Source organism: Mustela nivalis (assembly GCF_964662115.1).
Source record: "Mustela nivalis genome assembly, contig: HAP1_SCAFFOLD_472, whole genome shotgun sequence".
NCBI lineage: Eukaryota > Metazoa > Chordata > Mammalia > Carnivora > Mustelidae > Mustela > Mustela nivalis.
Window position 1 is genome coordinate 555,184 of NW_028136184.1, and position 27,306 is coordinate 582,489.

Consider the following 27,306-nt stretch of genomic DNA (forward strand, 5'->3'; position numbering starts at 1 on the left):
ACCCCTGCTGGAGCAATCTCGAGAGTGGAAATTGATGGGCAAATTGTGCATGTCCAGAGTCACCCAAAACAGGAAAATAGCAGTGTGGGGGAGTACATGGGCCAGAACCTGACTTTACAGGATTTCCTTCTAGCAGGGTGGGCCTAGTACACCTGACTCAGTCCAGCTCCCTGCCTGGACCATTCAGGGTTTCTTGACACTATTCAGTGGTGATGTGCATAAAAACGAAGACCAACCGTATGATAACAAGTAAAGGGGATTTATTCAGAACTTGCTAGAGCAAGGGAGTCAGCCACTATCACTGCATTTGGGCAGAGATTCAAAAGCAGGAGAAGAGTGCAGAAACATTGTAGAGCCAGAAGGAAAGTCTTCAGGGATGCCTGATTAAAGCCTCTTGGCATAAGGAAGCTGAAGTCAGGAATCTAGCAGCAGGACATCCCATGTCTTTGTCAGGGCTATTGTATATGCTGGGCCTCAGGTGCAAAAATGGAGAAAAACCAGGCTCAGTCTGTTACAAATCATGTGCTGGTCCTTCGGGGCCAATTGCTACAGAGGTTATTTGTTAGCTTTCTGGACTGGATGCCCCAGATAGTGGTCTGATGTCTTAAAAGATGAAAACTGTAGATAATGGGTTGGTTTCCTGGGCTACACATGTCAGGCCACAGTCCTATTTTTATATATATTCAGGGCACTTTCTTTGGGGTCTTCCATGTGTCTATCCCCCATTTTGGTCCTTATCTCACTTAGGAGAGGTTGGCCTATTCAGACAAGACCAGAGATCCCACACTTCACTGCTGGACATGGTCTAGTCATCTTCATGGGCAACTGTATTGGAAGGTCTTCTTGACCATGCATGTGATGAGAGAACATCTGTATAGATGCTTGTAAGACTAACACTGGCTAGAACACAATGGACCAGCACGATGACCACTATGAAGACAAACAAAACAAAGAATATGTTGATAGTCTGTATAAGGTGCTTCCAAACCAGGAAGCCCTATTGCCCAACCCAGGCCAAGAGAACAAATCCCATAAGGCATGAAGATCAACCTTAATGCCAAACAGCTTCTTCTTTAAGACATTTGAGAACCTGTTTTACCTGCCCTCCTTTATGGGGTCAAGCACAAAAGGTGTAAACACTAACACAGATGCCACCACATCCTGCCAACAAGAAATCTATGGCAATGGGACAACTGTCAAATGCCACCAATATGCTGAGACTGATCCATATTCCATCTCGGACAAAAATTGTATTATCAGTAAATTTTGCCAAAAGTAGAGATAGGTTTCTTTCTTTTTTTTTTTTTTTTAAAAAGATCACAGGTAGACAGAGAGGCAGGCAGAGAGAGAGAGAGGAAAGCAGGCATTATGCTGAGCAGAGAGCCCGATGTGGGATCAATCCCAGGACCCTGGGATCATGACCTGAGCTGAAGGCAGAGGCTTTAACCCACTGAGCCACCCAGGCACCCTAGAGATAGGGTTTTTTTTTTTTTTTAACATAATGTGTTTTACTTTCTTTTTTTTTTTTAAAGATTTTTATTTATTTATTCGACAGAGAGAGAGATCACAAGTAGGCAGAGAGGCAGGCAGAGAGAGAGGAAGGGAAGCAGGCTCCCTGCTGAGCAGAGAGCCCGACGCAGGACTCCATATCAGGACCCTGATTTCATGACCTGAGCCGAAGGCAGCGGCTTAACCCACTGAGCCACCCAGGCGCCCCCTGGAGATAGGTTTCTTATAGGCTTTCTTATTTTTGCAGTTTTCACCAAAGGGAACATTGCTCTAGTTTGGGGCATGAATAGTAATTCCCCCAAATTGTGTGCCTGAGTAACCAAACATGGCCTCCTTTTGGAGCTCACCCAGGAGTTGGAAATTCTGGTATTGGTGATTCCTTTCATTTGATGAAATCTGAATTGCCCAGAGGGATTTCCCATGGGGACCAGAGCTGGATGGCGCATCCCACAGTCAGAAACACAGAAGAGGTATAGAGTATGTTCTGACTTTAAAAGGATAATAATTAGTATAATGATTATAATAAGACAAAAGGAGTAAAGGGGTCATTCTGGGTGAATGGCAGCAAGGGATTTAAGTAAAATGAGAAGAATAATTTTAACTAAGCAGATACAAAATGAAAAAAGAAGGAAGGGGCACCTGGGTGGCTCAGTGGGTTAAAGTCTCTGCCTTCAGCTCAGGTCATGGTCTCGGTGTCCTGGGATCGAGCCCTGCGTTGGGCTCTCCGCTCAGCAGGGAGCCTGCTTCCTCCCTCTCTCTCTCTGCCTGCCTCTCTGCCTACTTGTGATCTCTCTCTCTGTCAAATAAATAAATAAAATCTTAAAAAAAGGAAAATTAAAAAAGAATGAAATGGATGACTTGACCCAATATCTTGTGTGTTACATGCCTGCTTCTCAAATGAACGATTTGGCTCAAATCAGGTTGTGCAGAGTTGGCCTTAAAGACCCAAGTCATCATTGGTGAAGTTGTGGGGAATAATAATTGAGATTGTGATGAAAGTACACATGAGAAGCAGATTTTTTTTTTTTTTTTTAGGGAGAAGAAAAAGTTTAGGTTTAGAGGATTCCCAAAGAAGTGGTGATGGTTGGTTGAAATAGAACATTTGTATATCTCATACCTTGAGCCCCCATAATGGCAGTTGGCCACCTCTGAACACAGGTCCATCAATATGGACTCTCTAGCCAGTGGAAAACCAGAGAGAGTACTCCCAGGACCCAACATTGACATAGTGGGAGAACTTTAGCTGGTTTCATAGAGGATCTTTATCTCAGTTCATCCCGGTGGATGACAGTCTGCTGAGATCATTAGTCTCCTTGTCTGTGAGGCTGGCTCAGACAAGATTCACAAGAGCCTATGCATGGTTCTATGCTCAGATTCTTCTTCTTATAACTCACAACAGTTTTGCACAGCACAACACAACATTGTAACCAAAAGGACAGCCTAAGGGGACAAAAAGGAATGGTATGAATCCACCAAGGAGGCAAACAAATGGGTCCCCAAAACAAGCCCCAGGTGCCAGCCTGAGTATCAACAGCCTAGGAACTCACTGCAAGAGAGCAAATTTCAGATTCAGTGCTCACTCATAGGCTTTCTTATTTTTGCAGTTTTCACCAAAGGGAACATTGTTCTAGTTTGGGGCATGAATAGTAATTCCCCCAAATTTTGTGCCTGAGTAACCAAACATGGCCTCCTTTTGGAGCTCACCCAGGAGTTGGAAATTCTGGTATTGGTGATTCCTTTCATTTGATGAAATCTGAATTGCCCAGAGGGATTTCCCATGGGGTCCAGAGCTACATGGCACATCCCACAGTCAGAAACTCAGAAGAGGTGTTGAGAAGCTGCATGCAGCAAGGCCAAGGGGCCTGGTGGGCACCACACAGGCTTGAAAGCTGTGGTTTTGAAGCAACAGGCAGCTAGACAGGGTCTAGGCAGGAACTCTGGGATGACCTGCCCAGTAAAGAAAGGTCAATCAAATGACAACAGGAAAAGAACACCCCGAGCTTGCTAGAGCAAGGGAGTCAAGCCACCATTATGTGCACTTGGCAGAGACTCCACATCAAGCAGAAGAGTGAGAACTCATGCTAGTGGGAAAAAGGGAAGGCTTCAGCTATGCCCTGATGGGAGGTTATTGGCACAAAGAGGGTCTAGTGAGGTGGCTGGAAGGGAGGCATCCTCTGTGGTTGTTAGAGGTGCATACATGGTTGTTTTATGGTCAATTGGTTCTTTGTGGGGAGTGGGGACAAGAGTTAGGGAAGCTCTCAGATAGAATTATGGCCATTTGAGGCCCACTGTTAAGAAGGACCTGGTGCAGAACCCTGGCCATTTGCTATGTACAGCAGCTAATCTCCTTCCAAGTCTGACATACATAGTAAGCCTGCTTTCTCTGCTGACACCAAGGATTGGGTCCTGGATTGGTTGTGGACAGAAACCTATTTTCATGTACGGACTGCCTACGGCCCATTTGTGTGCTCGCTTTTTCATGCAGACTGGGAACCAGAAACCAGGAAAATGCTGAGGAAGTTGTTGAGCAGGGCTGAAGAGAGAGACCATAAATTTGAAGATTTAAGAACATCAAGTTCCTGGATGAGCCCAGGTCCTGCAGGATGAGAATCATAAAAAGCACGAAAATAGAAAGTAAGCAAAGTTACAAAAAGTAGCTTATCAATAAGAGAGAGGAAGGGTGCCTGGTTTCTTCAGTTGATTAAGTGTCTGAATCCAGGTTTTAGCTTAGGCCATCGTCTCAGGGTCCTGGGGTTGAGTCCCCTGTCAGGATCTGCACTCAGCACGCTGTCTGCTTTGGATTCTCTCTCCCTCTTCCGCCCACCCTCCAACTCATGTGATCTCACTCTCTCTCAAAATAAAATAATTCATTAACAAAAGAAAATAAAAAGAAAGAAAAGAAAGAGTAAAAAGGAATGAGAGATGAAATAATGGCACACGGATTGAGGATCTAGTGTTCTGGGTCTTCCCAGTCTGCAAAATAGGCTTCTCTGTGCAGAGCAATGGTAACAGACATGGCCTTCCTTTGGGAAGGGAAAGGGGAGAAAGAGGACTCAGGCCACTGCTCCTAGGATCATGTCCCTGACCCCAGAACTCAATTTCTATCCTCAGCGCTACAGTCCCCCCACCTCACCAGCTCCAGAACCATGATCCCTTTAACCCACTGATAACGAAGGTGTCCAGGGTCTCTGGGCCTTTTCCAGCTCTTACATTTCATAACTGGGACCTGCAACCAATGCCTGTCATCCCATTCTTTCAAGAGGCAGCCAAGGTGTTGCCCATGACTTCCTGTCCCCATGATTTCATGCCTTCCTCTGCTCCCTCCTGCTATGCTCCCTCATCCTTCCCCGAATCATGAATTTCTTCTTTCCCTTCTCCTCTCACCTCCAACAACCTGATTATTCTGTGAAATGGCAACAGTGGAGCAATGATGATGGGTTTACTGCCATCCTCCCTAGTCCCTCAGTTGACCCGTGAGCCAAACCAGCCAGCATGGAGATGGTTTCCATGGGCCTGGGTTGTGCTAGGCATGAGTGTGACAGGAAACTGAGCAATAAAGGTACTACCCTATGCCTGGGCTGATCATAGACACTGGAATCATACTTGAGTGTTACTACAGCCATTAAGTGTCCTAGCCTAGAGAAGAGATGAATGTGACAGGAGAGATCAAATGACGTGTCCAAATTCCCCTAGGCTGTCAGTGTGGGGACAGGGTTCCACAGTGAGCACAGCTATATAAACCCCAGCACTTGACAGCAATCATGCCAAGCCCCCAAGCCCTGGCAGGAATGGAGGAGGCCCCGAGCAGGTTGAGGGAAGGTCCAAGGATGGTCTGTGACCATGATGTGGGGAGCAGGTCCATCGCTGTGCGGCTGGAGTAGTGGGATCAGACAGGAGCAGAGACCATGGTCCCACTTCTAGAGCCTCTGTCCTGGGCCTGGTCATCCAGGAAACAGCTCAGTCGGACCCTTGAGCACCAGGGTGTGCGACCAGCTCAGCAGCCTTCACATATGCCTCTGGAATTCCAACCAGTCTACGACTATATCCAAAGGCTCTCCTGTTTTGCATTGAGGAATGCAACCTCACAGCTCCTTAGGAAAGAGAATCTTAAATATAAAATAAGAAAAGAGGATTACAAACAGAGCACCTTCAAGGCCCAGAGGCAGACTACTTCTTACTATTATTTCAAAAGAACCTACCATTACAGGAAAGGAACAAAACAGAGACTGAATCTGGGTGGCTCAGTCATTTCAATGTCTGCATTCTGCTGGGTTTCTGATCCCTGGGAGCAGGCCTGCATTAGGTTCCTGGCTCAGCCTGGAGTCGTCATCTCCCTCTCCCATGGCCCCTCCCCACCAATCCTTCACTCTCTCTAAAAAAATAAAATCTCTCCATGGCTGAAAAACAGAAAGAAATCCTCTAATACATATACTTCATCTTTTTGATTTCCTACCTCCCACTCTTGGTCTACAAAGTAGCTGCTGTAACCTGCCTATTCCCAGGAACCCTCTCCCCCTTTTTCCTACCTGAGTGTACTTCCCTACCTGGAGGGTCTTCTTCCTCTGAGCTGACCTCCTATATCGTATCCAGGCTCCATTCTATAGAGACACAAGCATGAGCAGCAGGTTGTTAGAGAGAGGGTCTCCCTTGCACCTACTGCTCCAGCAGAGGTCAGGCTGGCTCACCTGCCATCACCTGTTCTTCCTCCTAGATCCTCAGACCTGCCCTGGGCTCCCTGGAGTCAGAGCCCTTCAACAGACCTTGAGCACAGCTGCTAACCCTCAGGGAGAGGAAGGATGCCCCTTCACATGGCACTTCCCTGTCTCCATGGGATTACAATAGCTCTCACCCGTGCACGGATCAACCTGTGATCCCAACTGTAGTGGAAACAGTCTGGGTTAGATGGGGTCCATGAGCAGCCCCTCTGCCAGGCTCAGAACAGGTGCCCAGGGGAGCTGTCTGTGAGGATGAAAATGTTCTGTGTTGTAAACATGCATTACGGGGCACCTGTAATTTAGCTGATGTGATGAAGGATGGGACTGTTTAGCTTTGTTTCCTCGAATTAACTCACACGTGAGCAGACATGTCTTGCTAGGGGCAGGGACACTTCACTGTCCTCAGGAGCCCATCCTTCTCTTCCTGGTCCATACTAGAGCCTGGGCATGCAGTTAGCATAATGTGGGTGAACATAGACCACGACAAGCTGAAGAGGGAAATTTCTGCCCCTGAACTAGACCTTAATCCAGACTGTATCAAGAGAGGCTGCTCAGAGCTAACCATTTGGGGGAGAAGGAATGAGGGAGATGCTGCTCGTGTCCTTGCAGTGGCTACCAGGTGCAGGGCTCCTGTCCCCATGAGTGGAAGGACACAGAGTTTGGGTGTGTGAACTCTCAGATCATTTTAGAGAAACCATCAAACTGATGTCTTCTGGGCCATAAAAGGGAGGGGCAAAAAGCACCCCAACCGTGGGATCAGCTTCCATGACTTTGCTAAGTTCACCATGCCTGGAGTCTGTGCCCCTCTCACCTCATGTGCACCTAGAATGTTCTACAGCTGCCATAGCCACATGGTATGAGATCTCTTCAGCATAAATATGTCTGCAGGCCAGATAACCCTTGGCCAACTGCGTGTAGACAAGGACTGGTTGTCAAGTGACTTCCAGAAGCAGGTGAAAAGTAAAAACTCGCCCCTCCTAGCCCTGGGTGGTTCAGGCTGTGAGCCTCTGTGTGTCTGGCCTGGTCCTGGTTTCATCCCCACTGATGTGTCTAGGGTGGGGGAACAGGAGACCTGACTGCATTCTCTGGCTCTCCCTAATTTCCATGATGGAAAGTGCCTGGTTTGTTGCACAGGTGGCCGGAGAAGAGGATGGAACGAGAAGCAAGCCCCTTCCCTGGGGATTTAGGAAGACGTCCATACAGTGCTCACACCAGCCGTGACAGTGTGACCTGCCTCGTCCCTGCTCAGGAGGAGCCCGAGTGGCATCCTCAGGGTGGGCAAGGCTGGGCCCAGGCAGTGATCCTGTACTGATTCACCTATCCTTGCAATCTTGGCATGCCCTCCCTCTCTCACATGGCCTGGCTGTCCTTCGTGCTGTCCGTCTGCCCCCCCCCACACCATCCCCTCTACCTCTTCCCTCTAAAGCTCTAGTCCAAGCCCCTGGATCATGCCCTCACCCTTCAATGCAGAAGGATCTGATGGAGCCAGGATTCCTTAGAGCCTAACTGCTGCTCTCACTTCTCTATTGGGTTGCACCCAGCAGGCATTCTCTTTCACACTACCAAGTGACCATGATCTAGAGACAAAGGATTTCTAGAACCTGCAGGCTCCCACTTCTCAGATTCCCTTCAGAACAGGGTGTGGTAACCATCTGCCCTTGGGACCACCTGCCCCAGCTCTCCCACTAAGAGGAAGAATATTCTTTCTCAGGCTCCTTTCATCAGAAAGGTGTGGGAACAGAGGAGGGGCAGAAGCAAAGAATCCATGGGGAGAAAAATCCCTTTACCTTAAAGTATGTGAGAGAGCAAGGACCCTGGGATCACTGTAGTCTCATGACTGGCAAGCACCCCACAGTAGGAGGATCAGGAACAAGGTGTAAAAGTATTTTTGATTCCAAACTCCGTGTAGAAATGTGTGGGTCTTCTGCAATTGCATTACTGGGTATTTACCATAAAGATACAGATGTAGTGAAAAGAAGGGCCATCTGTGCCCCAATGTTTATAGCAGCAATGGCCACAGTCACCAAACTGTGGAAAGAACCAAGATGCCCCTCAACAGATGAATGGATAGGAAGATGTGGTCCATATACACTATGGAGTATTATGCCTCCATCAGAAAGGATGAATACCAAACTTTTGTAGCAACATGGACAGGACTGGAAGAAATTATGCTGAATAAAATAAGTCAAGCAGAGAAAGTCAGTTATCATATGGTTTCACTTATTTGTGGAGCATAAGAAGTAACATGGAGGACATGGGGAGATGGAGAGGAGAAGGGAGTTGAGGAAAATTGAAAGGGGAGGTGAACCATAGAGACTATGGACTCTGAAAAACAATCTGAATGTTTGGAAGGGGCGGGGGGTGGGAGGTTGGGGGAACCAGGTGGTGGGTATTGGAGAGGGCACGGATTGCATGGAGCACTGGGTGTGGAGCAAAAACAATGAATAATGTTACGCTGAAAATAAATAAAAAATTTTACAAAAAAATGTAGGGTCTTCCCCTAGAAATGGAGAGGTGGGAAATGGTGCATGAGATTTTGGGTTAAAGAGCCTCATCTCAGTGCCAGGCTCCCCAAACACAGGCACTAGGACCCCGCTGTCATTCAGCACCCCCTCCAGCCTCCCTTTTCTCTGAGGCCAACTGAACACCACAGGAGTCCTTCTCTTTAGTCATGATTGATCCCACTGTCTGCTCAGAGGTGAGACCCATCATTAACTGAAGTCATTCCTGACAGACTCAGGGGAATTCTGAAAATGCTTTTTCCTCTCAGGACCCTGGGAACATTTTTCTGTGTGGTAATGGGATTTTTCAGATGAAACCAGGTCTATTTGGTATATGATAGACTACACACATATTTAAGTCGTACAATGCCGTAAGTTCTGACATACATATGCACCCATTAGGCCAGGGGACAGGATTTGCTTTTTCTTTTCCTAAATGGTAAAGTTCACACCAACAACTGTGCTATTTAGGGAGACATAATTTCTTGGAAATATACACACACAGAGAGACACACAAAACCACATGCCCACTCACAATCACACCTCGTCAGTTCACACAGAGACACACTCCACCTCCATTCACACAAACTCACTACGTGAATGCTACACAGCCGCAAAGACATGACCATGGTTCTCCATGTGGAAAACCCATTGTTTCAACACACCTCTGATCCCCATTCCAATGGGAACCCAGGATCTGATGGTGCCCCTGACTAAAGATAACAAGAGACGTATTCCAGAATACATACCTGTTTTGCTCAATCTGGGTGGCACCTGTAGGTACAGAAAAGAGGGCACAATGAGCCTCGGGTCATGTTGTATACTGTCTGTCTGCTAATCTTTAGTTATGTCAGTGACAATAGGAAACCAGAGGGAACCCAGTGCTTGGCTCCCATGGTAAGCAAACAGGATGCCTATAGGAAGTTGTTTTTCCTGGGGGATGTGTCTGCCCAGTCCACCCAGGTGACTATAAAATTCTTCATTCAAGCAGGAGAAACTGTTGCTGAGGGAAAGAATCCTATCACAGCGATTATAACCAGGTTTGGTGTTGCCAATAGTAAATGTCCTCTCAAATCAGATGATGGTTGGCAAGAGACAACCACTCAGCACACTCCCCAAAAGAGAAATTATATATGTGTCCTCTCAAATGTGTGTGTATGTGTATGTGTGTATGTATATATGTGTGTATATACACATACACACAAACACTCATACAGTTTAAACATTTTATTTCCATATACAAGCCATTTATTTATTTAGCCGATGTTTTATTATTTTCAATTTACCAACATATAGTATGTTATATGCTTTTCAACTGAATTTGATTAAAGAAACCGAGAAAGCAACACTTGTTCCTTGGGCAAGGACAGGCAAGCTCACCTTGGCAACACATTGGTCGTCTTTGTCTTTGATATTCTGACGAAACCTTGCCCAGATCGAGCTTTTTTTGGGGATGTCTAGAAGGACATCAAGAACATACTTGTCAGTACATTGGTGGTGCTGCTCAAGAATAATTCGGGGAGGGGCTCCTGGAGGGCTCAGTCCTTTCAGCATCGGCCTTCCACTCAGGTCATGATCTCAGGGTCCTGAAATTGAGTCACACGTGGGGCCTCCCTGCTCAGCGAGAGTCTGTTTTTCTCTCACCCTCTGCCCCTCCCAACTGACTGTGTTCTCTCTTTCTCTCTCTCTCAGGTTAATAAAATCCTTTAAAAAAAAGAATGAATAGCTTGGAGAGGATTGCTTGATATAAATGGTGTTAGATCATTGGGGTCATTTGGTTGGCTGGCAGGGGCTGAAATGAACCTGTGGGGCCTCCCACGGTCATAGGGCTAGAACGTGTGCCGTGATGAGGTTTTTTCCTTTTCTCTGAGAAGGTTGACATTGGCCAGTGGCAGTGGGATTGATCTGCAGAAATATACACTGTCTCTCCTGCTCTTTCACTCTCTCCCTCTTCCTCTCTGTCTCTGTCTCTGTGACTGTATCTGTCTTTATCTCTTCCTGTCTCCCACACAAAAGCACCCACTCACAATCACACTACATAGACCCACAAAAGACACCCTAACCCCAAGTCTCATGCACACAAACTCCTATCACACACACGGAATACATTGGCTTCCTAGTCTTGCAGACACAAGAGCATACTTTGTCACCTGGGAAATATGCCTGTCTTGCAAACCTCCAATAGTCCTACCAGGAACCCCCAACTGGTGAGGCTCTCCAGACTGAAGATTCCAAGGGGGCCCCACCTGCCTTACCAGCTAGAAGTTTTTCCCAGGAAGAGACTGATTCCAGATAACATGCCACTTTCCTTTTGCTCCCGACATTTCTGGGGGTTGCAGGTATAAATAAAGGACACCATGGGGCTCAGGTCATGCTGTACACTTGTCTGTCTGCACTGATCTTTAGTTCTCTGGATGACTTTAGGAAACCATATGGAACACAGTGGTTGAGCCCAAGACCCCAAGTACATGACCTGGATGCCTGTAGGAAGTTGTTTTTCCTGGGGGATGTGTCTGCCCCATTCACTCAGGATGGCAACTACAAAATTCTTCATCCAAACAGGAGAAACTGTTGCTGAGGGAAAGGATCCTACCACAGCATTTCTAACCAGGTTTTGTGTTACCAATAGTAAATGTCCTCTCTCATCAGCTAGCGGTTCAAAAGAGGGCACCACTCAGCACTCTCTACAATAGGGAAATCATAGGAGAGATATATATATCTCAACTCAAATGTACATTGTCCCATTGTCATCTGTATTTGATTGGAAAGAAAACAATAAAGCAACATTTGTTCCTCGGACAAAGAACATCAAGCTCACTGTCACAACGGATAGATCTTTGGTAATGATGTTATCACCCAGAGCTGTTCCTAGGAAGTCCTCTGAGAGATCTAGGACACAGAGTACCCATCAGCATGTTGGTGGTATTGCTCAAGAGTAACCCGGGGCGTGTTAGTTGATATGGACGTGAGCCTAGAGTGTATGGCGCCAGTTGGGTACCAAGCATGGACTGAAATGCCAATGTTGGGCCACCCACAGCAGTAAGTTTTAAAGTGTGCCATGTGATAATATTTTTTTAGAAGGTTGATATCATGTGGTTTCTGTCTGACAGTATCTCCTGGAGAAACACATTTAATTCTCTATCATCTCTCTCTGTGTGTCTTTATTACTTCTCTCTGTCTCTGTCTCTGTCTCTGAAGGAGGGTACATGACGGAACACACGAATCACTCAATTCTACCTCTGAAACCAATACTACAGTATCTGTTACCTAATCTGAATTTAAACTTTTAAAACAAGCATGCAGGTGGCTCTTGGTGAGCCACCCTTCTTCATGGAAGGAAATGCAAGGCAGAAGAGTAGAAAAGAAGGGAGAAACAGAGTCTTGGCTTTGCCATTGAAGACAAAGTTACACCTGAAGCTAAGGGGACATTGTATGTCAACTTGGCCTCCATTAAAAAACAATAAAGGAAAATAAAGAAACCCTAAAGAGAGAAGAATGTCCAAAAATTTCAAAACATGAAATTAATACAAGTAACCATCATTAATCTCATGGTATCTTTCCATCCAGTCTGTGTCTCATCTCTGTATTCACTGAGTTGGGTGGCTCTCCGAGTGAGCAGTAGTCATTCACTCATGGGATGATTCTTTACAATGGGAGGCCTGGGTTCCTTCCAATGTTCTCTATCTAACCCAACTCTGTATGAGAGTTGCAAGAAAGAAAAAGAGTGGAGCCTAGGTTCATAGCCAAAGGTGACTTTGAGTTCTTGTTTGTGCTTGTTGCTTGCTGTGTACCTTCCAGTATCTGAGGCTTTCTGGGGCTCAGCAGTCAATGAGTACTAACTTTCTCCCCATTTCTGTTTGGGGCTGGCTGCTGAGAGGTGACCCAACACTGAGATCGACTTACCAGGTTTCTCAATGTTATGCCTCCCAATCTCAAAATCTGTGAGATGGCCAGACAGTTTAGACCTTTTCTGTGCTTGTCACACTAATGGCTATGCCGACATTGGTCCTCCATGGGACCACTGAGGTCACCTTATGAGGATAGACAGTGTTTGGGATTTCTGTAGACTCAAGCAGTTCAGAAATCTATACAGACCTTGGAAAGACCTTCCATTGTTTCTACTGAACCCATGGCTCAGAGCTACCCTTGTCAGTGTGGTAAGTGCAATTCTGTATCTCAGAGGATCAGCATAGGGGTTCACATTTTGGCATTTACACTTAAGAGCTTGTGTGCCTGGGCATATTCATCTCTGTGCCTCAGTTTCTCCATCTGAAGAGTGCCATTAGCAAGGAAACCACTAAATTGGTGGTGAGGGTTGAATGGTTCATATAAGTAAAGCATGCCGTGTAAATGATCAGAAAGGTTACTTAGAGGTGAGATGCCTTGTCTGAGATCCTATAACTTCACAAAACTCAGAGCTACATTCAAACCCTGGCATCCAAACTCCCAGGGCAGTGCTTTTTCCATGACTTACAGCTGCTCTGTCTAAACATGACCACTTTATCTTAAACCGACCCGGTGTTGAAGGAGTCAGACAAAGGTCTCAGAAATCTTTTGGTTGAGTATACTGCCCGAGTATACACCAAGTGGGTATTTCCCAAAATAATGTGCATCATGCTTCCAGAATGTGTTAGTTGCCTGACCCAACAGCTATCTGGTAAAACACAATGAACACCAGTTTTCTAGGGAGAGAGGATTGCCTACATAACATATGGGTGTTCCAAAATGTGTGAAACGAATCATCTCGTGTGATTTGTTCCTTCTCAAGTAGGCATGTCAAACTAAGACCTGTTTCCAAGTCATGCAAATGACGTTAACCTCACCTTTGAAAAGAGCTCTAGGTCTTTCACGGGACCAGATTTGTGCATTACATCAAAACAACATCCATAGAAACTTGTTCTTTTTTTTTTTTTTTTTAAATTTTTAAAAGATTTTATTCATTTATTTTGAAAGACAGCACAAACAGAGGGGAGGGACAGAGAGAGAGGAAGAAGCAGATTCCCTGCTGAGTGGGGAGCCCAACTTCGGACTCTGATCCCAGGATCCTGGGATCATGACCTGAGCAGAAGGCAGACACTATTGACTGAGCCACCCAAGCGCCCCATATTATCTATTTTTGTTGTATCACCAATAACCCCAGTAGGGCTCTACCTGATCCCCTATAGACATCCCACTACCAAGGGGCAGGGAGAGAGGCTAAAACACAGTTGGCAAAAACTTCTTTTCCACGGCATAGATTTATCATTGATTTCTTGAGAGAACTGGCATCTCCATGTCCTTTTGAAAAGGTAAAGCATCTGAAAAATGATATAAAGGAAATGTTTCTATCCCTCAGAAATGGACTATCACTGATAATTTGGGAAAAAATCTTGAAATCCCTAAGTGGGGGTCAAAATTTTATGTAGGAAGGTACATGACTCTGTTCTTGGCTTTGAGAATAGATTTGTGAGAACGAAGAAGTCCCCATCTTCAATATGGAGTTTACAATTGGATTGAAGATCAGATAAACAACTAGATAAGGAAAATATGGAAATACACATTATTTGTTGCTTTTACATTTTAAAAGCCATATGGATTCCAAAACAATTTCTTGAAAGTTGGTCGTATTGAGAAGAATCTTGGGTTGCACTTATACATTTTTTTAAAAAGCCTATATCACTGATGCCCTAGTACTAAGGTTGGAGCATCACTTAGCTCTGTAGTTTGTCCCTGTTTTTTTTTTTTTTTTTTATAAACATATATTTTTATCCCCAGGGGTACAGGTCTGTGAATCACCAGGTTTACACACTTCACAGCACTCACCAAAGCACATACCCTCCCCAATGTCCATAATCCCACCCCCTTCTCCCAAACCCCCTCCCCCCAGCAACCCTCAGTTTGTTTTGTGAGATTAAGAGTCACTTATGGTTTGTCTCCCTCCCAATCCCATCTTGTTTCATTTATTCTTCTCCTACCCACTTAAGCCTCCATGTTGCATCACCACTTCCTCATATCAGGGAGATCATATGATAGTTGTCTTTCTCTGCTTGACTTATTTCGCTAAGCATGATACGCTCTAGTTCCATCCATGTTGTCGCAAATGGCAAGATTTCATTTCTTTTGATGGCTGCATAGTATTCCATTGTGTATATATACCACATCTTCTTGATCCATTCATCTGTGGATGGACATCTAGGTTCTTTCCATAGTTTGGCTATTGTGGACATTGCTGCTATAAACATTCGGGTGCATGTGCCCCTTTGGATCACTACATTTGTATCTTTAGGGTAAATACCCAATAGTGCAATTGCTGGGTCATAGGGCAGTTCTATTTTCAACATTCTGAGGAACCTCCATGCTGTTTTCCAGAGTGGCTGCACCAGCTTGCATTCCCACCAACAGTGTAGGAGGGTTCCCCTTTCTCCACATCCTCGCCAGCATCTGTCATTTCCTGACTTGTTGATTTTAGCCATTCTGACTGGTGTGAGGTGATATCTCATTGTGGTTTTGATTTGTATTTCCCTGATGCCGAGTGATATGGAGCACTTTTTCATGTGTCTGTTGGCCATCTGGATGTCTTCTTTGCAGAAATGTCTGTTCATGTCCTCTGCCCATTTCTTGATTGGATTATTTGTTCTTTGGGTGTTGAGTTTGCTAAGTTCTTTATAGATTCTGGACACTAGTCCTTTATCTGATATGTCGTTTGCAAATATCTTCTCCCATTCTGTCAGTTGTCTTTTGATTTTGTTAACTGTTTCCTTTGCTGTGCAAAAGCTTTTGATCTTGATGAAATCCCAATAGTTCATTTTTTCCCTTGCTTCCCTTGCCTTTTGCGTTGTTCCTAGGAAGATGTTGCTGCGGCAGAGGTCGAAGAGGTTGCTGCCTGTGTTCTCCTCAAGGATTTTGATGGATTCCTTTCGCACATTGAGGTCCTTCATCCATTTTGAGTCTATTTTTGTGTGTGGTGTAAGGAAATGGTCCAATTTCATTTTTCTGCATGTGGCTGTCCAATTTTCCCAGCACCATTTATTGAAGAGGCTGTCTTTTTTCCATTGGACATTCTTTCCTGCTTTGTCGAAGATGAGTTGACCATAGATTTGAGGGTCTATTTCTGGGCTCTCTATTCTGTTCCATTGATCTATGTGTCTGTTTTTGTGCCAGTACCATGCTGTCTTGATGATGACAGCTTTGTAATAGAGCTTGAAGTCCGGAATTGTGATGCCACCAACGTTGGCTTTTTTTTTTCAATATCCCTTTGGCTATTCGAGGTCTTTTCTGGTTCCATATAAATTTTAACATTATTTGTTCCATTTCTTTGAAAAAGATGGATGGTACTTTGATGGGAATTGCATTAAATGTGTAGATTGCTTTAGGTAGCATAGACATTTTCACAATATTTATTCTTCCAATCCAGGAGCATGGAACATTTTTCCATTTCTTTGTGTCTTCCTCAATTTCTTTCATGAGTACTTTATTGTTTTCTGAGTATAGATTCTGTGTCTCTTTGGTTAGGTTTATTCCTAGGTATCTTATGGTTTTGGATGTAATTGTAAATGGGATTGACTCCTTAATATCTCTTTCTTCTGTCTTGCTGTTGGTGTAGAGAAATGCAACTGATTTCTGTGCATTGATTTTATATCCTGACACTTTACTGAATTCCTGTATAAGTTCTAGCAGTTTTGGAGTGGAGTCTCTTGGGTTTTCCACATATAGTATCATATCATCTGCGAAGAGTGATAATTTGACTTCTTCTTTGCCGATTTGGATGCCTTTAATTTCCTTTTGTTGTCTGATTGCTGAGGCTAGAACCTCTAGTACTATGTTGAATAGCAGTGGTGATAATGGACATCCCTGCCGTGTTCCTGACCTTAGTGGAAAAGCTTTCAGTTTTTCTCCATTGAGAATGATATTTGCGGTGGGTTTTTCATAGATGGCTTTGATGATATTGAGGTATGTGCCCTCTATCCCTACACTTTGAAGAGTTTTGATCAGGAAGGGATGCTGTACTTTGTCAAATGCTTTTTCAGCATCTATTGAAAGTATCATATGGTTCTTGTTCTTTCTTTTATTGATGTGTTGTATCACATTGACTGATTTGCGGATGTTGAACCAACCTTGCATCCCTGGAATAAATCCCACTTGGTCGTGGTGAATAATCTTTTTAATGTACTGTTGAATCCTATTGGCTAGTATTTTGTTGAGTATTTTCGCATCTGTGTTCATCAAGGATATCGGTCTATAGCTCTCTTTTTTGGTGGGATCCTTGTCTGGTTTTGGGATCAAGGTGATGCTGGCCTCATAAAATGAGTTTGGAAGTTTTCCTTCCATTTCTATTTTTTGGAACAGTTTCAGGAGAATAGGAATTAGTTCTTCTTTAAATGTTTGGTAGAATTCCCCCGGGAAGCCATCTGGCCCTGGGCTTTTGTTTGTTTGGAGATTTTTAATGACTGTTTCAATCTCCTTACTGGTTATGGGTCTGTTCAGGCTTTCTATTTCTTCCTGGTTCAGTTGTGGTAGTTTATATGTTTCTAGGAATGCATCCATTTCTTCCAGATTGTCAAATTTATTGCCGTAGAGTTGCTCATAGTATGTTCTTATAATAGTTTGTATTTCTTTGGTGTTAGTTGTGATCTCTCCTCTTTCATTCATGATTTTATTTATTTGGGTCCTTTCTCTTTTCTTTTTGATAAGTCGGGCCAGGGGTTTATCAATTTTATTAATTCTTTCAAAGAACCAGCTCCTACTTTCGTTGATTTTTTCTATTGTTTTTTTTGGTTTCTATTTCATTGATTTCTGCTCTGATCTTTATGATTTCTCTTCTCCTGCTGGGCTTAGGGTTTCTTTCTTGTTCTTTCTCCAGCTCCTTTAGGTGTAGGGTTAGGTTGTGTACCTGAGACCTTTCTTGTTTCTTGAGAAAGGCTTGTACCGCTATATATTTTCCTCTCAGGACTGCCTTTATTGTGTCCCACAGATTTTGAACCGTTGTATTTTCATTATCATTTGTTTCCATGATTTTTTTCAATTCTACTTTAATTTCCCGGTTGACCCATTCATTCTTTAGAAGGATACTGTTTAGTCTCCATGTATTTGGGTTCTTTCCAAACTTCCTTTTGTGGTTGAGTTCTAGCTTTAGAGCATTGTGGTCTGAAAATATGCAGGGAATGATCCCAATCTTTTGATACCAGTTGAGTCCTGATTTAGGACCGAGGATGTGATCTATTCTAGAGAATGTTCCATGTGCACTAGAGAAGAATGTGTATTCTGTTGCTTTGGGATGAAATGTTCTGAATATATCTGTGATGTCCATCTGGTCCAGTGTGTCGTTTAAGGCCTTTATTTCCTTGCTGATCTTTTGCTTGGATGACCTGTCCATTTCAGTGAGGGGAGTGTTAAAGTCCCCTACTATTATTGTATTGTTGTTGATGTGTTTCTTTGATTTTGTTATTAATTGGTTTATATAGTTGGCTGCTCCCACGTTGGGGGCATAGATATTTAAAATTGTTAAATCTTCTTGTTGGACAGACCCTTTGAGTATGATATAGTGTCCTTCCTCATCTCTTATTATAGTCTTTGGCTTAAAATCTAATTGATCTGATATAAGGATTGCCACTCCTGCTTTCTTCTGATGTCCATTAGCATGGTAAATTCTTTTCCACCCCCTCACTTTAAATCTGGAGGTGTCTTCGGGCTTAAAATGAGTTTCTTGGAGGCAACATATAGATGGGGTTTGTTTTTTTATCCATTCTGATACCCTGTGTCTTTTGACAGGGGCATTTAGCCCATTCACATTCAGGGTAACTATTGAGAGATATGAATTTAGTGCCATTGTATTGCCTGTAAGGTGACTGTTATTGTATATGGTCTCTGTTCCTTTCTGATCTACCACTTGTAGGCTCTCTCTTTGCTTAGAGGACCCCTTTCAATATTTCCTGTAGAGCTGGTTTGGTATTTGCAAATTCTTTCAGTTGTTGTTTGTCCTGGAAGCTTTTAATCTCTCCTTCTATTTTCAATGATAGCCTAGCTGGATATAGTATTCTGGGCTGCATGTTTTTCTCATTTAGTGCTCTAAAAATATCATGCCAGCTCTTTCTGGCCTGCCAGGTCTCTGTGGATAAGTCAGCTGCCAATCTAATATTTTTACCATTGTATGTTACAGACTTCTTTTCCCGGGCTGCTTTCAGGATTTTCTCTTTGTCACTGAGACTTGTAAATTTTACTATTAGGTGACGGGGTGTGGGCCTATTCTTATTGATTTTGAGGGGCGTTCTCTGAACCTCCTGAATTTTGATGCTCGTTCCCTTTGCCATATTGGGGAAATTCTCCCCAATAATTCTCTCCAGTATACCTTCTGCTCCCCTCTCTCTTTCTTCTTCTTCTGGAATCCCAATTATTCTAATGTTGTTTTGTCTTATGGTGTCACTTAATTCTCGAATTCTCCCCTCGTGGTCCAGTAGCTGTTTGTCCCTCTTTTGCTCAGCTTCTTTATTCTCTGTCATTTGGTCTTCTATATCACTAATTCTTTCTTCTGCCTCATTTATCCTAGCAGTTAGAGCCTCCATTTTTGATTGCACTTCATTAATAGCTTTTTTGATTTCAACTTGGTTAGATTTTAGTTCTTTTATTTCTCCAGAAAGGGCTTTTATATCTCTCGAGAGGGTTTCTCTAATATCTTCCATGCCTTTTTCGAGCCCGGCTAGAACCTTGAGAATTGTCATTCTGAACTCTAGATCTGACATATTACCAATGTCTGTATTGATTAGGTCCCTAGCCTTTGGTACTGCCTCTTGTTCTTTTTTTTGCGTTGAATTTTTACGTCTTGTCATTTTGGCCAGATAAGAGTAAATGAAGGGGCAAGTAAAATACTAAAAGGGTGGCAACAACCCCAGGAAAATATGCTTTAACTAAATTAGAAGAGATCCAAAATCGTGAGTGGGGAGAAAGGGGATTAAAAGAGGTTCAAAAAGAAAGAAAGAAAAAAAAAGAAAAGAAAAAAAATTTTTTTAAAAAAAGAAAACACCTGAGAAAAATGTAAAAAAGAAAAAATATATATATTAGATAAACTAGTAAAAAATCGTTAAAAAAGAAAAAGGTAACAGTTAAAAAAAAAAATTTTTACCCGAAGGCGAGAAGAAAAAGAAAAAAAGAAAAAAAAATGAAAAAGAAAAAATTAAATTAACTGCAAGACTAAAAAAAAATCACAGGAAAAAAGCCATGAGTTCCGTGCTTTGCTTTCTCCTCCTCTGGAGTTCTGCTGCTCTCCTTGGTATTGAAACCGCACTCCTTGGTAGGTGAACTTGGTCTCGGCTGGATTTCTTGTTGATCTTCTGGGGGAGGGGCCTGTTGTAGTGATTCTCAAGTGTCTTTGCCCCAGGCGGAATTACACCGCCCTTACCCGGGGCCGGGGTGAGTAATCCGCTCGGGTTTGCTTTCAGGAGCTTTTGTTCCCTGAGCGCTTTCCGTAGAGTTCCGGAGGACGGGAACACAAATGGCGGCCTCCTGGTCTCCGGCCCGGAGGAGCCGAGAGCCCAGGGCCCCACTCCTCAGTGTGCCCTCAGAGCACAGCGCCTAGTTACTCCCGTCTGCCTGACCTCCGGCCGCGCTCCGAGCTCACCGAGCCTGCGATCGGTTCAAGGTAACACCGAGCTGCGAGCTTACTGTCGGCTCTGTCTCTGTAGCCGGCTTTCCCGTTCCAATACCCGCAAGCTCTGCGACACTCAGACACCCCCGATCCTTCTGTGACCCTGCGGGACCTGAGGCCACGCTGACCCCGCGTGGGCTTCGCCCCGGTTTAGCCTCTGGACTGATGTCCCTCAGCGGAACAGACTTTTAAAAGTCCTGATTTTGTGCGCGGTTGCTCCGCCGCTTGCCGGGAGCCGGCCCCTCCCCCCGGGGTCTATCTTCCCGTCGCTTTGGATTCACTTCTCCGCCGGTCCTACCTTTCAGAAAGTGGTTGTTTTTCTGTTTCCAGAATTGCTGTTCTTCTTCTCTTCGGTCTGCCGATGGATTTTCAGGTGTTTGCAATCTTTAGATAAGCTATCTAGCTGATCTCCGGCTAGCTGAAGCAGTCTCCAACTTGTTCTTTTTTAAAGCTGGTGCTCTATATGCAAAAGTATGCAATGATCTATATACATAATTTTTTTATTTCTCTTTTCATCTAAAAAATTTACCTTTCATTTTTTTGTTATGGTATCAACTCCCTATGGACTTGCTTTTTGATCCATCTCTGTCAATGGATTTCTTTGTCTATCATTGTGTGTGAAAGGCTGGATACTCATTGGGTATATATCTATTTTTTTTCTCTTTTCACCAGTCTACACCTCTGGGGTGGGCAACAGGTTGAGAGAAAGCATGTTGCTGATATTTTTGTACACTTATAATTTGGGATAACGGTGAAAAGATGTAAAGGAAATGTGTTTTAGTACAGAAGCTTACATCTAGACACATTCTTCTTAGCTGTTTTGGAAAACTAGTTCTATGAATGAAAGCACCATGTGCCCACATATATTTAACTCAAGACACATGACAGGAGAAGGGAGATTGAAGGCACATGAAAGCAAAAGGAGAGGCTTCCATGTGCAAGAAGCATGGAAATCAGCTCTTCTTCCCAAGGACAAAAGAAAGGCTGAAGACACTGAAAAATCAACCACTCCTCTGGGATCCATAGGAGAGGGGAAGACACAGGGCAAACCATGGCTCTCAGGAGACAGAAAAGGGAACACAGGGAATAAAGCTTTCCTGGAGCACAGGAGCAGAGACTTTAGTAGAACACACCATTTTCTCAAGCTCACATGGAACATTCAGCAAAAGAGACCACATTCTGGGCTGTGAAACACACCCCAACACATTTAAAAGAGCAGGAGCCATACAATAGTTGCTCTCAGACCTCTATGAAATTAAACTAGAGAGCAACAATAGGAGGAAATCTTGGAGAATCCCTAAAGAGCTGGAGATTTAAAAATATATTTCTCAATAACACAATGGTCAAAGAAATTGTTTCAAGGGAAACGTTAAAATATTTTGAGCTAAATGAGATGTAACTATATCTTGACAAACATTTATGAAGAGGTAGGGCTTGGGAGAATTGATAGTACTGAAAGATGTGTGTTGGAAAATCAGAAAGACATAAAGTGACTAGGCTTCTTTCTTAGAAAACAAGGCAAGAGATATAAAACAAGCAAGAGAAAAAAAAATATTATTGCAGATACCAATGAAATGGAACACGGGAAATTCTCAGACCAAATCCACAAAACCAAGACATAAGCTCGTTTCTTGTAAATATCAGTGAAAAGGATGAACTCTAGCCTGGAGAAAAATGAAAGAAAAAGCGAAAATGTACATTAATATCGGACACAAGAGGATCACTACAGAGCCTATGGAGGTTGAAAGAATTCAAAAGTAATACTTGGTATTTACCCCCAAAGATATAGATGTAGGGAAAAGAAGGGCCATATGTACCCCAACATTCATAGCAGCAATGGCCACAGTTGCCCCACTATGGAAATAGCCAAGACGTTCTTCAACAGACGAATGGATAAAGAAGATATGATCCATATATACAATGGAATATTATGCCTCCATCAGAAAGGATGAATACCCATCTTTTGTATCAACATGGAAAGGACTGGAGGAGATTATGCTGAGTGATATAAGTCAGAGAGAGTCAATTTTCATACCAGGGAGACGGGAGTGATTGGCTGGTTTTCTCTGAGGGTGCACTGAGCGTGGGGCCGTGATCTCTTGACTCTTCCGGACCAGAGATTGAGAGGCCACCATTTTCACTCTCATCCTCCAAAGCTCTATGGAAAGCACTCAGGGAACAAAACTCCAGAGAACAAACCCAAGTAGATTACTTGGTCCACCCCCAAGCAAGGTTGGTGCAATTCTACCTCAGACAAAGACAACTGAGAATCATTGCAACAGGCCCCTCCCACAGATCAGCAAGAACACCACCCAAGACCAAGCTCACTGATTAAGGAGAACAGTGGAACTCCAGAGCTAGGGGAATGGAATGCATAGAATTCATGACTTTTCCCCCATGATCCTTTAGTCTTGCAAAGTTAAATTAATTATTTTTTAATTTTCTTTTTTTCTTACTCTATTTTTTAACTTTTGTTCTTTCCTCTTTTAGTGTTTTTTAACTAGGTTATCTTCACAGTAGATTTCTTTAAAAAAAATCTTTTTACACTTTCATTGTTAGAGTCATATTTTATCCCTTCATTGTATTTAACCTAATTTCTTGTATACATATAGGTTTTTTTTCTAAAAAAATTTTGCGATACAATTTCTTCAAGTTGATTAAAATATACCCAAATCTAGCACATGGCTTTGTCCTGGTTGCCAGCCAGAACGCGTTCCCTCCTCTTTTTTTTTTTTTTTTCCTATTTCCAACCAACTTATCAATTCCTTTTTTAGAATTTATTTAAAATTTTCATCATTACACTCATATTCCATCCTTTCATCATGTTTACCCTTATTTTTGTGTATATATATATATATATATATATGTATATATATATATATATATATATATATACATATATATATATATATATATGTTTTTCTTTCTTTATAATTTTGGGAGGTAGTTTCTCCTAAGAGACAAAATACACCCAAAATCAAATGGGTGGCTCTGTTCTATTCACTAGCCAAATGTGTGTGTGTGTGTGGGTGGGTGGGTGTTATACTGGTGGCTGGGGACCTAATCAATATGGACATTGGCTATTGTCAGAACTAGAGTTCAGAATGATGATTCTCAAGCTGTTAACTGGGCTCAAAAAAGGCATGGAAGATATTAGAGAAATAAATATATTAGACTAAAATATAAGAAAATATCTAATAAAGATATTAGAATAAAAGATATTAGAGAATACCTTTCTGGAAAAAGAAAATAACTAAAATCTAATGAAGTTGAAATTTTAAAAAGTGAGTAATGAGCTGCAATAAAAAATGGAGGTTCTTTCTGCTAGGATAAATGAGGCAGAAGAGAGAATTAGTGATATAGAAGACCAAATGACAAAGAATTAAGAAGTTGAGCAAAAGAGAGACAAACAACTACTGGACCATGAGGGGATAATTCAAGAGATAAGTAATACCATAAGCTGAAACAATGTTAGAATAACTGGGATCACAGAAGAAGAAAAAAGAGAGAGCAGGGCAGAGGTATATTGGAGCAAATTATAGTAGAGAATTTCACTAATATGGCAAAGGGAACAAGCATCAAAATCCAGGAGGCACAGAGAGCCCCTCTCAAAATCAGTAAAATAGGTCCACATCCCATCATCTAATAGTAAAACCTACAAGTCTTAGTGACAAAGAGAAAATCCTGATAGCAGCTCAGAACAAGAAGTCAATAGCATACAATGGTAGAAATACTAAATTGGAAGCAGACTTATCCACAGACACCTGTCAGGTCAGAAAGGACTGGCATGATATATTCAGAGCACTAAAGGAGAAAAATATGCAGCCAAGAATACTATATCCACCTAGGCTACCATTGAAAATAGAAGGAGAGATTAAAAAAAAAAAAAAACTTCCAGGAAAAACAAAAGCTAAAAGAATTTGCAAACACCAAACCAGCCCTACAAGAAATATTGAAAGGGATCCCCTATGCAAAGAGAGAGCCTAAATGTCATAGATCAGAAAGGAACAGAGACAATGTACAGTAACAGTCACCTTACAGGCAATACAATGACACTCAATTCCTTTCTTTCAATAGTTCCCCTGAATGCAAATGGGCTAAATGCCCCAATCAAAAGACAAAGGGTATCAGATTAGATAAGAAACCAAAGCTCATCAATATGCTGTCTGCAGAACCACATTTTAGACCCAAAGACACCCAACTTTTGTAGCAACATGGACAGGACTAGAAGAGATTATGCTAAGTGAAATAAGTCAAGCAGAGAGAGTCAATTATCATATGGTTTCACTTATTTGTGGAGCATAACAAATAGCATGTAGGACAAGGGGAGATGGAGAGGAGAGGGGAGTTGAAAGAAATTGGAAGGTGAGGTGAACCATAAGAGACTATGGACTCAGAAAAACAACGTGAGGGTTTTGAAGGGGTGGGGGTGTGGGAGGTTGGGGGAACCAGGTGGTGGGTATTAGAGAGGGCACATATTGCATGAAGCACTGGGTGTGGTGCAAAAACAATGAATACTATCACACTGAAAAGAAGTAAAAAGAAAATAAATAAAATGAGGAGGTGGAAAACAATGCTAATAGACATAAAAAAAAAAGCTGGAGTGGCAATCCTTATATCAGATTAATTAGATTTTAAGCCAAAGACTAATAAGAGATGAGGAAGGACACTATATCATATATCAAGGGTCTGTTCAACAAGATCTAACAATTTTAAATATCTATGTCCCTAACATAGGAGCAGCCAACTATATAAACTAATTAATGACAAAATCAAAGAAACACATCGACAATAATACAATAATAGTAGGGGACCTTAACATGCCCCCCTCATGGAAATGAACAGATCATCCAAACAAAAGACCAACAAGGAAAAAGGCCTTAAATGACACTGGACCAGATGGATATCACAGATATAATTAGAACATTCCATCCCAAAGCAACAGAATACACACTCTTCTCCAGTGCACATGGAACATTCTCCAGAATAGATCACATCCCAGGTCACAAATCAGGTCTCAACCGGTACCAAAAGACTGGGATCGTTCCCTGCATATTTTCAGACCAGAATGCTCTGAAGCTAGAACACCATCATAAGAGGAATGTTGGAAAGAACTCAAATACATGGAGGCTAAAGAGCATCCTACTAAAGAATGAATGGGTCAACCAGGAAATTAAAGAAGAATTGAAAAAAATCATGGAAACAAATGAAATGAAAGCACAACTAGTAAAAATCTTTGGGACACAGCAAACATGGTCCTGAAAGGAAAATATATAGTGATACAAACCTTTCTCAAGAAACAAGAAAGGTCTCAAGTACACAGCCTAACCCTACACCTAAATGAGCTGGAGAAAGAACAGCAAAGAAAGCCTAAACCCAGCAGGAGAAGAAAAATCCTAAAGATCAGAGCAGAAATCGGTGAAATAGAAACCAAAAGAACAGTAGAACAAATCCATAAAACTAGGAGGTGGTTCTTTGAAAGAATTAATAAGATTGAGGAACCCCTGGCCAGACTTACCAAAAAGAAAAGAGAAAGGACCCAAATCAATAAAATCATGAATGAAAGAGGAGAGATCACAACCAACACCAAAGAAATGCAAATAAGTATAAGAACATATTATGAGCAACTATATGCCAGCACATTTGACAATCTGGAAGAAATGGATGCATTCCTAGAGATGTATAAACAACCCAAACTGAACCAGGAAAAAATAAAAATAGCAAACCTGAACAGACCCATAGCCAGTAAAGACATTGAAAAAGTCAGCAAAATCTCCTCACAAACAAGAGCCCAGGGCCAGACAGCTTCCCAGGGGATGCTACAAAAGATTCAAAAAAGAATTAGTAGCTATTTTCCCAAAACTGTTCCAAACACTAGAAACGAAAGGAGAACTTCCAAACTTATGAGGCCAGCATGATCTTGATCCCAAAAGCAAAATCTCCTTCAAAAAGGAGAATTAGCAAGACATGAAACAATGTGTGTTGGAGACGATGTGAAGAAAGGGGAACCCTCTTACACTGTTGGTGGGAATACAAGTTGGTGCAGCCTCTTTGGAGAACAGTATGGAGTTCCTCAAGAAATTAAAAATAGAGCTTCCCTAATGACACTGCAATTGCACTACTAGGTATTTACCCCAAAGTTACAGATGTAGTGAAAAGAAAGGCCCTCTGTACCCCAATGTTTATAGCAGCAATGGCCATGGTCACCAAACTGTGGAAAGAAACAAGATGCCCTTCAATGGATGAATGGATAAGAAATATGTGGTCCATATACACTATGGAGTATTATGCCTCCATCAGAAAGGATGAATACCCAACTTTTGTAGCAACATGGACAGGACTGGAAGAGATTATGCTGAATGAAATAAGTCAAGCAGAGAGAGTCAATTATCATATGGTTTCACTCATTTGTGGAGCATAAGAAATAACATGAGAGGACATGGGGAGATGGAAAAGAGAAGGGAGTTGAGGGAAATTGGAAGGGGAGGTGAACCATGAGAGACTATGGACTCAGAAAAACAACCTGAGGGTTTTGAAGGGGCGGGGGGTGGGAGGTTGGGGGAGACAGGTGGTGGGTATTAAGGAGGGCACGTATTGCATGGAGCACTGGGTGTCGTGCAAAAAGAATGAACACTGTTACGCTGAAAATAATTTTTTTTTTAAAAAGGATAATTACACACCAATATCTTTGATGTACACAGGTGCAAAAATTCTCACCAAAATGCTAGCCAATAGGATCTGACAGTACATGAAAAGGATTATTCACCATGACCAAGGGGGATTTATTCCTGGGATGCAAGTTTGGTTCAACATCTGCAAATTAATCAATATGATACAATACATTAAGAAAAGAAAGAACAAGAACCACACGATACTCTCAGTAGATGCTTGAAAAGCATTTGACAAAGTACAGCATCCTTTCTTAGTCAAAACATTTCACAGTGTAGGGATAGAGTGTACATAC